This window comes from Mytilus trossulus, chromosome 3 (assembly GCF_036588685.1).
Source record: "Mytilus trossulus isolate FHL-02 chromosome 3, PNRI_Mtr1.1.1.hap1, whole genome shotgun sequence".
In the NCBI taxonomy this organism is placed as follows: Eukaryota; Metazoa; Mollusca; class Bivalvia; order Mytilida; family Mytilidae; genus Mytilus; species Mytilus trossulus.
The window spans coordinates 25636281-25649056 of NC_086375.1; positions in this window are offsets into that span (position 1 = coordinate 25636281).

Sequence of the window (12776 nt, forward strand, 5' to 3'; positions counted from 1 at the left end):
TTTTCCTCGGAGATCAGTATTTTTGTGATTTTTATTTTTCTCAAAAACGACGTTGTGACAAAAAGGTTAGAAAATACTAAGGAATGCAGTATAAACCCACAATTAATAGAAATTAAACGACCGTAGATTGTAAAAAGTCTCTTGCTTATCCCTTAGACGATGCGAAGATCGTATATTTTCTAAATACCAGTATACAAATTATCAAAGTTCACCTTGTGGCTGAATTTTTAAGCTTAAATTAATACCAAAGTTTTCTGACCAAAGGATAAACAAATAGGTAATACATGCATTGAAATTAAAAAGGTCGCACAATTTCAACACAAAAATAAAGCTTCACTAAAAATTAAAACACATGTTATGAATGATCTGCGTCCCAATCGCTCTCTGTAGTAGGCTTCATCAATACTTCATCAATACTGTTGTAAACGTAGAATAACGAGCGTTCCTATAATTTAAAACTTAACACCATATTTGTAGAAAATAATTGTCACGATTTATTCACACTACATATATTATACAGACGTTACATAAAAATACCAAATACACGGCATACACTCCGACAATTCAAACATTCCAACATTTTGTTCATTTGGCAAAACATCTCTCCCTTTCACGTCACTTTCACACAACGTCAAAAATACGAGAAACAACGTTAATTAACACTGTTTTGCGACATTACGGACATGAAGACAAAGTTACATTCACAACAAATACCATCAAAATCCGAATCCAAGGATGAATAAAAATCCGCGAAAGTTGAAGGGCTAAAGAACCAAAAAGTACTAAATAAAATAATCAAATATATCTAAAGTTAAATTTGCCTGAAGGAGTTTTAACCTAAGTTTCTTCATAATTTCAAACATGTTAAACGGACGTTTTAGAAAGGTTGGTTATATTGTTATAAATCATGTCACTACCGAAGTACTGACTACTAATCTGATGATGGTCAATCAGCTGCTGTATTGATCCAGTCCTAGAAAAAAAGACTGTTGTTTGTGTGTGCTGTTCCTTACCGATATGGACTCATCGTTGGATTTTAACTTATCAATATCAAGATGACGTGTGCTGCAACTTAATCTGAGTTAAAGGTTGTCTTCTTGTAGTTCAGTTTTTATTAGTTATATTAGTACTATGTTGAATGAATAGTTAGTTTCCTGTGGTATCTACTTAATTCTTTTTTGACATTTTGTTATCTGTATTCTTTTTTATATATGCAGGAACACTAAGGCTATTTGTTTTTATGATTTTATACCAGCTTCATCTGCATATGAGATATACATTTTCCAACTCATGCGATATTCAAGAGCTTGAAGCTGCTAATCAGACTTTGTTCAACGTCACCAAAGTCCGAGCAGAAAGTTTATGAACCAGAAGTATGTCTAAGAACGTCTCTGGTCATTTATCTAAAAAAAAATCATCGGAAGATACTAAGACCTTGTTGATAAATATTTCATATCAACTTACAAAATAATACACGATGGTCTTGAAGTATAGATTATAAATACTGACATTGTGTTTCATCTTAATAACGTGTTATATTATTCTTTTCTGTTTTTGTAAGTTATTCCTTTTACGCTACAAAGTCAGGAATATCACATTCTGTCTCATCTTATTAACGTTTTATATTATTCTTTTTGTTTTTGAAAGTTATTCCTTTGACGTTACAAAGTCAGGAATATTACAGTTGTTATCCATTTGTTTGATGTGTTTGAGTTTTTCATTTACTATTTTCTTAAAGACTTTTGGAATTTTCCTCGGAATTTGGTATCTTTGTAATTTAACATTTTAATCACAGCTATTTTTTTTATATTTTTTACTGCTGCCTTTAATTCCATTCATGTTCAGTAAATTTACTGTTCATAAACTTATGACATAATGTGACGGTAGTTAACCGATGTTCAAATCTGGAAAATCGAAAAGGAAGAGAGAAACCAAGGTGACAAGCAAATCCGAAGCAATCGCATTAAGTCATTTAGGCCCGAGACCGCAACTGTCTAGAGGATAAGCGTTTCCCTTCATGCATGTATCAACAGTTATACAAATACAGACTCAGTCTAAATTTCACATCGGGGATAGGACACAATCGGTTAAATTACAGACCAAATAAATATACTTGTAATTAAAGACCTAACACCGTGAAATCAATGAATTGAGACACAGCCACAATGTATCGGTCAAACAATTATTGATGGTGACCATCAAACGTAGAATCAATTTCAGTCGTTCTTCGTCAACGCTCTGTTTGAGTAGCTTTTTTCGTGAAGGAATGCACCAAGGTTAATGAAGAATTCCGTGTAGTGTGAAAACGAACGGACGTAAATTATAAAACTGAGATGTGTAAATCCCATACGATGGAGTAGAGAAAATATAACCTCTGCGAAATTGATCATTTGAAAGTTGAAAATATCAAGTTCCAATATCAAGGAAAAGATTAATTTATAATGCAAACCTTCTGCTTTCGGTAATATCCGTAATCTCAAGTTCACTTTATCTATGAGACGAAAACAAATTGAAATGTGTTTATTGAGTGGCAGTACATCAGCAACATAACTAAAAGGGATATTCAAAAACTTAAGTATTCATAACAAAACTGTCAGTCCTTCAAACTCAACTAAAATTATGTCGGTCAAATTGTGCATCAATTTGATGCAACAATCTTTCTTGGGTTTGTTGTAAGAATCAATGTGGTTCGTCACACAAAGTCTGACTTTTCATGTAATAAAATAATGAATTTGAATCTTTCTATATCTGTAGAAAAAGTACTCTTTATAAGGACAATGTCGATCTTTTAACTAAGCATTTGGAGTAGGAGTATAAAGTGTGGAATAATCAAAAGTTTAGATATAACTGAGATTGAAGATTTTGGAGTAGAAATTAAAATTTCCAAGAACCCTCATCAAATTGATACCACCAATACAATATATCTCATCGCAATATGTTTGAAAGCCGTCTTTCATTGTGGTAAGAACTTTGAAAACATGTCGAACATCTTGACAAACCGACTATAAAACGTTGTCTATATGGATTTTTGTTAAAGTTTGATACCCAGTATAAAGATATGAGACTTTGGTCGTCGATGTTTTTACATATACCAAAGGAGAGAAGGACAGATTTTTGATTTTCTAAAACATCAGCTCTTTCGTGATTGATGTCAAGCTGTAGGTAGATTTCACAGTTTTTCTGCGAATTATAAGTTTTCAGATGCTTCTAAAAATGGTTATAAACTCGTCATATCATTGTATCATAAGTTAAAACTGAGAGGTGTACATCGTAAATTTTAAATACACTACTGTTTGCATGACCGAACGCTCTGATCACAAATAAATTTGTCCTGATTGTCTTCCTCTTGTTGATGGTTTGGGGACTGCAATATTTCGGTAGTTTAAGTTAAATTCTGTAAATTGTTCATTGGTTACGATACACATGTCTTGAATTTACATGGACAAAGCGACTATATTTGTCTACAGAATTTTGGTTTTAAAATATTGCTTGTTGTAGCATCAAAACTTTAATTACAAAATTCTACATGAAAGAAATACGATTTGCATCATCTTTGATAGTAGTTGTCACTGTTTGGATATCCGAGGATTAGCAAGCAATGTCATGACAGAAGAGGGATGAAAGATATCAGAGGGACATTCAAACTGACAAAAGAAAGAAAAATAACAAACAGACAAATAATACTACACAAGACATAACATAGAACAACAGGGGATGATCTCATGTGCTCCTGAAGGGTAAGCAGATACTGCTCCATATGTGTCACCCGTCGAGTTAAATTCATCACGTGTTGTTTTCAATTTTGGTAATTTATTTGACTTTTCAACTGTATTTATTTGACCACCAATGATGAGCCTGATTTCAAACACGCGTATAGCGTACCAGACCAGATATTTGTTTAGTTTTTACACGAAAAATCATTTGAGTCGGGTGACTTTCTTGTTTACTAATTCATTTTAAAGACCACAGTTATGACTGTTTAAACTAAGCATATGAGTAAACAGGTCACTATCGTTTAGGTCATTGTCTTTGTATATATTGACATTTTATTCACTTTTAAGAGTGTTTGTTTGTAGTGGGAATAAAATAAAATGCGTAATAGGACAAACATTCACGAGACAATAACAAAACTACATAACAAAATTAACATTTAAAGTCATCCTAAAATTTGTTATTTGAACTTTATTGGATTGTAGACTCATTGGCAAAATTTCTGCATTTAATATATATAATATCATATTATCCGGGTTTTCAATCCCGTTACTGGTAGGGTTCGTCATTACATTTAACTTTCTTTGTAGTATTTTGTAGATTTTTTGTCTGCTGTAATTTTTCTGTGGTCATGATGTTGTCTTTCATTGTCGACATATGATAACTAATGGTCATTTAGGTGTCATGTCATTTTTATATGTATTGAAAGTTGATTTCTGTGATTAAGCTAACTGTTAAAAATCCAAACTAATGCTGAACTCTATCTAATCTGTTCTTGGAAAAAAATTGCCTTTGAGTTGCTTATGTCAAAAAAATATCAAACCAACTGTCATAAGGGGGAAATCTGAAAAATATTGTTTCATAATTTACAAGAAGACTCAGTTCAAATGTATGATGGTACAGTGCAAACATATCCGAGGCATAGATTATGGAACACAGAAACGTAAGCTTTGACCAACAAGAATTGTCATCCAAACTGGAAGTGATATAATGAATTTCGGGTATTTTTTTCAGCGTATCCTGCTTCTCGTAGGTTATCCGTTGCATTTCCCAATTTTAAACTCAACCCTCCGGGAGTTCTAGCTCCGATCATACTCTATATTTGAAGGAGAAATAAAAAAAATATAGGAACAGAATCGATCAAAGTACGAGGTTTGACCCGGTTGTCACACCGGGTACTGAATGAAATTGGTAAAATACGACATATGTTCATCGGAAAAAGGTACTAGTAAGTGATTTACTCCATTGATAGAAATTTCGATTTTGTTTTGTTTTGCACACCAATGAACTGTTGTTTCGTTGTGTTCATCTTATAGTTTCTGTGTTTCCCTCGGTATTTAATTGTGGCCTGGATTAGTTTTCTCTCGGTCGATTTGTGGCTTTTGAACAGCGGTATACTACTGTTGCCTTTATTTAGGTGTACATGTATCACAAGCGCAGTGAAAAACATGCTGGTGTTGATATGGTATCATTTATTCGGTTTAGCTGTGTAAATTAACTGTACATAAAATGTCTAAATATAACAAAGATATCAGGCTTATAATTCAATACGACGGATGCGTGTTCCTTCAACATGGACTCATCATCGGCAATCGAATCAAAATATATGGAAAGACTTGGATAATGAGGCTTATTACAAATATGGAAAGCATGAAATAATTAGACCCGCTCACTAAAAATGTTGACTATAACATAAACGAAATTATCACTGTTTATTTTCAAGATCCTGGCTGTGATCATAGTCGATAGACTTAGATATTATATGATAATACATGCATGCACATCATAATGAATTCTACCATGTGGCATGAAATCATCTTGTTTTTTGGATGATTTCTTGTTGCTCTGTCTTTTCTATTTAGTGTGAAATGAACACATTATATAAGTCTTTTCATGGGTTTTCTTTTTGACCATGGTGTTGGCTGTTTTTGTGCAACTTATGGGGTTTTATTGTACATTTCGGATCTTTGGCATTTTATTTGTGTATTTGTGTTCTTTGTTTGTAATGCCCTTTATCATAAACAAGTCTGGTGTAGATGCATATCATATCACATGTCTTTTTTATCACTGATTCAAATTGGCTACTTTTGAACTTTACGTTTCCAAAGTATCATCTGCCAAGCATTCAGTTTTCTGTATTTACATTTAAATGATACATTCCGTCTGTAAAAGAGAAGTAAAAAATATCAAAGGGACATTCAAATGCAATAAAAAAAAAAATGACAACGCAATGGCTAAAAAGAGAGTTAACCAACAAAAAAGTAAAATTACAAAAATAGTGAACTCCGAGGAAAATTCAAAACTAAAAGTCTCTTTCAAATAGCAAAATCATATGACAAAACACATCAAAGGAATGGACAACAACTGTCATATTCCTGACTTGATACAAATGAAGCAAATGTTGGATTGAACCTGGTTTTATAGTGTTAAATCTCTCACGTGTAGGACATTCGCATCAATTCCATTATATTTACAACGATGCGTGAACAAAACAGACACAATAGGTAAAAATGTCAAAAAAAGGCATACAGCAGTCACCACTTTGTCACAATCTCAATTAGAACAAAAACAAACAAATATTTAACAAAGAAGCACAAAAAGCATCTATCAAACTTAACAACCAGACCAACAGACACAATAATACACGACACACAACATGATAGACTAAAACCTGAGCAACACGTAACCCACCAAAACCTAGGTGATCCGGAAGGGTCCTGTTCTACATGTTGCCTCCGTCGTGTTAATTCATACCCGATAATTCGTTAGGTCACAGAACGGTCAACCAACTCATGTTTCTTTTTTGCAGGAACCCTCTATTAAGAATAACATGATATGATCCCTTTTTAATGTAACCTCTAATGAATTGCGCTCAAAGCGCTATTCTTCATCAAAAGTCACAGAGCAAAAGTTTAAATAGTTAAAGATATAAATGTTTTGAAGGGAAAAGGTCATATAACTTGCAGCTGAAATAGATTTTAAGTTAGCTAATTTAGTCAATGTCACGACACCTGTGCATATGTGCGATCTATAAATCGTAATGATAAATTGTTTTTAAAAGCAATTTTTCAAAACTGACAGCTTTAGGTTATGTCAAACTGTGGTCATTATAAAGACTGCATTTTTTCAAGTTCGATCTTCTGTGTTTTGTCGTATTCAACATGTTCCAAAATTGGACCACTATCTAAGTGTTCAAGGCACGGATATATTAGCAAGTTGTATTTGTTTTTTGAATCGACCTTTGAGAGATTTATTATGGTTAGCACAACATTGTGTAATACAAGCGAAAACCTTGGTGTCATTTTAAATTTAGGCGCTTTCAAATGTTGTTCAAATTAGAGAATAAAAAGATAAGTTTACCCATGACAAATATATCCTCTGAATAGCTGCTGATTTATTATCATTTCAAGTGTATATAACATAGTTTGTGAAGAAAAATCAAAATGTTGTTCCGAAGGTGACAACGCAGATCTTTAGATTCCCTATACCTGTAATATCACTTGATATTAGCATTAAATCACTTGACTTCATGACCTTCGAGGATTAAATTTTTATGTTGTGTTCTTGTTTAAAGTCATAAAAGGAGATTTGGTTTTTTTTAAATGGATGACTCGTAATCTTTTATACTTTAACAAAATACATTTGTCGCAATTTATGTTGTAAGAAAACTCGTACCGTACAAGTGCAAGGCAGATTATTCTAACAATAGCACGAAACTGCTCGTTAATTTGGGATGGTGCGGCGACGAAATACAAAAAAGTCACTTGACTTTAAAACTTTTTTAGAAAAAAAAATTCAATGCGTGAATAAAATCTCAAATGGCAGGTAAAGTTAGCTATTTTGAAGTACATATTTAATAGCCGTAAATATACCAGCAGTGTTTATCATAATTTTATTGCAGTATGTGTCATCGACGTAAATATTTCGCTTCCATTACGGAAATGATTTGTGACTGATATATCATGGCGTCACAATTATTGTTTTGATTCTTTTTCGGAACTCCATCATGAGAAAAAATTCCAAAACCTAGGTCTTGGTTCGCTCTATCATCTAATAAAAATTAGTAGAAAGGATTATGCAGTCCCTTTCTTTGATATTCAATAAATAAATACATATTTGCGTGGGACTTAGAATGATTTACATAATCTTATTATATGAAATAAACGCTTTGTCAAATCACGTTATTTATCATAAGAAAAATTGATTTTGCTATCAAAGTAGTATCAATCATTTCGGATTGTGATTATATCTTTGTCATACGACTAATACATAAATCAATTGACACAAATATTGGGGTGATCCTTTGATGCTATCAATATCAGAAGAGGGCTATAAAGATTTAAATTTGATATATTAAAATTTAGGACATAATAAAAATCTCTCTTTGTATACACTTCTACCTAGTCAAACTTTGAGATCATCCTCCTATATAATCAAGGAGGTTACAAATCAACGGCATTAATATAACTCTGAAACTTGAAACCTATCGTTTTGTGATTTACAAATTATGGTGGCAGGTCTCGGTTTTAATGAATAGAGATAGAAATAGAATATACCCGATTAAATTTCTGACAGCGAATACATGAATAATAGAATTAAACTGTTATAAATTATGTAACCCTTAAAAAACGTGTCTTTATAATTTATTAATTTAAAGATTCTACATAAAAAGAAAATCACAAAAATTCTGAACTCCGAGGAAAATTCAAAACGGAAAGTCACTAATCAAAAGGCAAAATCAAATAACAAAACTCACCAAAAGAATGGAAAACAACTGTCACATTCCTGACTTGGCACAGGCATTTTCAAATGTAGAAAACGGTGGATTGAACCTGTTTTTAAAGCGCTAAACCTCTCACGTGTACGACCGTCGCATCAAATTCCAAATATAAGATAAACACACAAGAAAAGGACCTGTTGTATTTTTACAGTCGTGACTTTTACTTTTATAGCGACATAAATAATGAACTTAAGCTTCAGGGAATTACAGAAGTCAGCAAGTGCAAGAAATAGGTTATGACCTTTGTCTCTTGTATCTATCAAATTCACAGTGTTAAATTTTAAAAATTGCCAATTACTGCTTGATACGAGTCAAGGGAGAAGTGGCTTAAACGTCAATTTGACAGTATCCCAACGATAACCATATGAATTTCTAACATGTTAAGCCTGTTTCTATCTAAAATTATTTGAAATGGTTCAAAAAAATAAACATAATGCTTTACCTCAAGCAGAAATTTGGTTTCTGCTTATAATGTCCGTGGTGTAGTGGTTAGTGCATCGGACTACTAACACAAAGGTTCCTGGTTCGATTCCCATTTGGGATGAAAATTTCAGGAACTCAATTTTCGGCTCTCCCTTGACACCATTTGCGAGTATGGTCTTGAGGAAACGATGATAGTCCGTCGGAAGGGGACGATAAATGACTGACCCGTGTTAAGAGAGAGCCATATCTCTTGCACGTTAAAGACACCCTTGTAGATTTCGAAAAAGAGTAGGCTAATGCCGCTACAAGGCAGCACTCGCACTGGCAAAGTGGAGAGGGATTAATATAAGTTGCAAAACTTGTTTCCCAATCCACTCTAAATAAATGTGTTTAAACTAATGTCCTTCTGATACACTTTTGGAATAATCAATCAAACTTTGCAATCTGTAAAAAAAAAACAAGTTTTATTCAATTTTCAGAGACGTTTAAACTTAAACGTTGTTTAGAAAGAAGACAATACTTTTGTTACTATTTTCATAAAAGTGAGAGGATAAGCTCGTTATAAAATCATGTTTTTTTTTACATACGAGAATGCCTGTACCAAGTCAGGAATATGACAGTTGTTATCCATTCGTTTGGTGTGTTTGCTCTTTGATTTTACCTCTTTTAAAAAGCTTTCTGTTTAAAGTGTTCCTTGGAGTTCGGTATTTTTATTATTTTACTTTTTCTTATAACCTTATAGTTTATACATGGAATACTGGTACTAGAAATTTAAGAAAAGGTTGAAATACTGTTTGAAAATGGCCTTCGTGTGAGGAAAAATTCGAAAAGTATCGGCCTCAACTCTAAGAACTCAATGAAGACCTATAATTCTCCGTTATATTCAAGTAAATATTTTTAGGAACAAAAAACACTCATGTAAATTTGACCCTGGTCATGGCACCAAAACGTCGAGAATACATAAAGAAATGAAGACATTCTTGATATTATTAATAAGACATCATTCTAAATATAATAAATTGAAATGATTTTTATTTGATCTAGAATGTCAAAGTAAACAGGTGAAATGTCTCAAAGTTATACGTTGTAATATCTGAAACAAGTTACGTTCGCGCCGTATTTACAACAGATCCAATCGCTCCTTCGGTTTTTTATGAGCACTCGTCGATTTGCTTTGACATGCTAATTCATCATCAGTTTCAATGCAAAGTTTAAATTCTTGGTATAAAAATTAAAAATATTGTTGGAAAGCTTTTAAGAATTGAATCTTTTACTGAAATATGATAGTTATATTTAACACTATCCTAAGTATATTTAAGCACAAGGACACACATATGAATTATAATACCGTCGTGCTAAACATAGTTATTGTTAAAATAACTTGCATAATGTATATTTGTCTATGATTACATAACTCGGAGGGGAAAAGGTGATTAAATGTCTCCAGTCTTCCTCGTTCTATGACTTTTCATGGAAATACTTAACTATCAACATGACACTAGTTATTTATGGTTACATTTAACAAGAATGGTGTAAAAATATTTTCAGCAGATACAAAAGGTCTTTTATTCAAATTGTTTTCATTCTTTCTAAGATTTACAATTTTAGAACTAAACTAATATTACAAGTACAGTTAAAAATTGTTCTTTCTTTTGATGGTTTGACGATTTCTAAAATTACAAGTCATGTTTGATAAATTTGTACAATCACTTAGTCGGTGCAGCGTAATTTATATACATGAGTATATATGTTTCTGGTCGATGCCATAAATGGGAACATTTCGGTACCCAAAGACCAATAGACCATACGGTGACCTATAGTTGTTAATTTCTGTGTCATTATGGTCTCTTGTTGAGAGTTGTCTCATTGGCAATCATACCACATCGTCTTTTTTTATATCGAAAATCATTCAAAAACTTATACTTTACGCGGGCGTCTGATGTATTAAATTATAAGCCTAATATATTTGATGAGAGAGAAAGATACCAAAGGGATATAGTATCATGACCTACTGTCTTAATAGATATCTGAGTGCTTGTAAAAACGATTCGTCCAGTACATTTTGTACCTGTACCAATGTACCTTGACTATGAGTTGTTCGTTGCTCTGAATTTGTTTATTCGTCCGTTTGTTTAAAGAGTAGGGTGTTGGTGATTGTTTTTGTTTGTTGCACTGTCCAATATTTTTGGGTAAACAATTCATATACTAACATGCATTCAATACTTTGCTATAGGTCATTATGCTTGATTATGGTGAATATTTTCAGAGCATGAAATAAAATAAATGGTGATGACAAAAATAATGAAGACAACTATAAGTTACATTCCTTACATTCAGTTTGACAGTTGTAACTACTAACCCCTTTTTTTCCAAAATGTTACTTACCGAATTAAAGACTTATTTACAGGTGTGTACTGACATGAACAACACGACGGGTGCCACATGAGGATCAAGATCTGCTCACACTCCTGGTGCACATTAGATCACCATCAGTTTTTATTTGGGTTCGTGTTGCTCAGTGATTTTTCGATTCCTTGCTAATTTTGTTATCTAATATCTCCAACAAGATTAGAAGACGACTTTATTTTATAAAGGAGGAGATACCGAGATTCAATCACCGTCTATTACCTACCATAAAAGGAGATAAATCATTGAGAGTTTCTTGATATATTACAAAACTGCTGAAACAATTTTAGAAATATTATTAATAAACTACGTCATAACTAAACCTCTGTTGTCATGTGCATAAGGTTTTCACGTCACATCATCGGATATAAGTACATATATACTGTCATAATTTAATATTGATCGTGTATCCATCCGTTGCTGAGGAAATTCAAGTTGAATGTCAAACTATATGTTATAATAACAATATGACATTCAGTTAACCAAATTCATCACGTTCAATATAAAAGTAAATATTTTGATATAATTCTGTTCCTTGGTATATAATTGGATCCCTTGTAGTGCAATGTTTTCATATTTACTTAATTTGTCAATTAAAAGGAACATTATTTACTTTATACGAAGGATCGCCTTTTGTCCAACATTGACTCGTACTACCACTTAACTTTTAAATCGATGGCTAAACAAAAGTGGAGAAAATCTTTTAAGATACGATGACCATACGACACAAGCAAGATACGATTGCAGTATTTATTATAGAGAATTTTATCAATGTAAAGAACTAAGCAAATACGAAACCATTCATTAATTGAAGATATCTTCGGTTGTTTAGTTACTGTACGCGTTCTTTGTCATGGGACAAAAGCAAAATGCTCAAAGTTTATCCTCAACTTAAAAGAACAGAAGAAAATATATATAAAAGATCAAACATGCAACATAAAAGCGTAGAGAAGGTCGATCTATAAATCTAATTTCAAACCCTAAAACTATTCACAATGTTAAAGTTGACGCCAAAATTGTTTTCATATTTTTACATGAATTAAAATCAATCATTGCACTTGCCAATGCATGGCTGGTAACTGAAAACGCACCATGGAGACAGTTTTCTTTCCGTTTGATGTCTTCTAGACTCAATAAGTTAAATAAAATGTTAATGCCTTGCAGGAAAAAAATTCAATAGCTGACATACATTGCAATTTGAATAATACTGATTCAATAAAAGTCAATTCAAAAAGCAACATGAAACATTTAAAGTTATGCCAGCTATTTTAATGGTGCATCAAAGCGAATTGAAATTCTGCAACATATGACTCTACGCACATGCATGATGCAGATATTATTATGCAATAATGTTAATAATTTTTGAATCTATATCTGAGTTTTGAATTTCTATTTGAAATTATGGAAGCGTTGACAAATCGTAAAGAAAGTATATTGAGAGGGGCATATCGCAGTC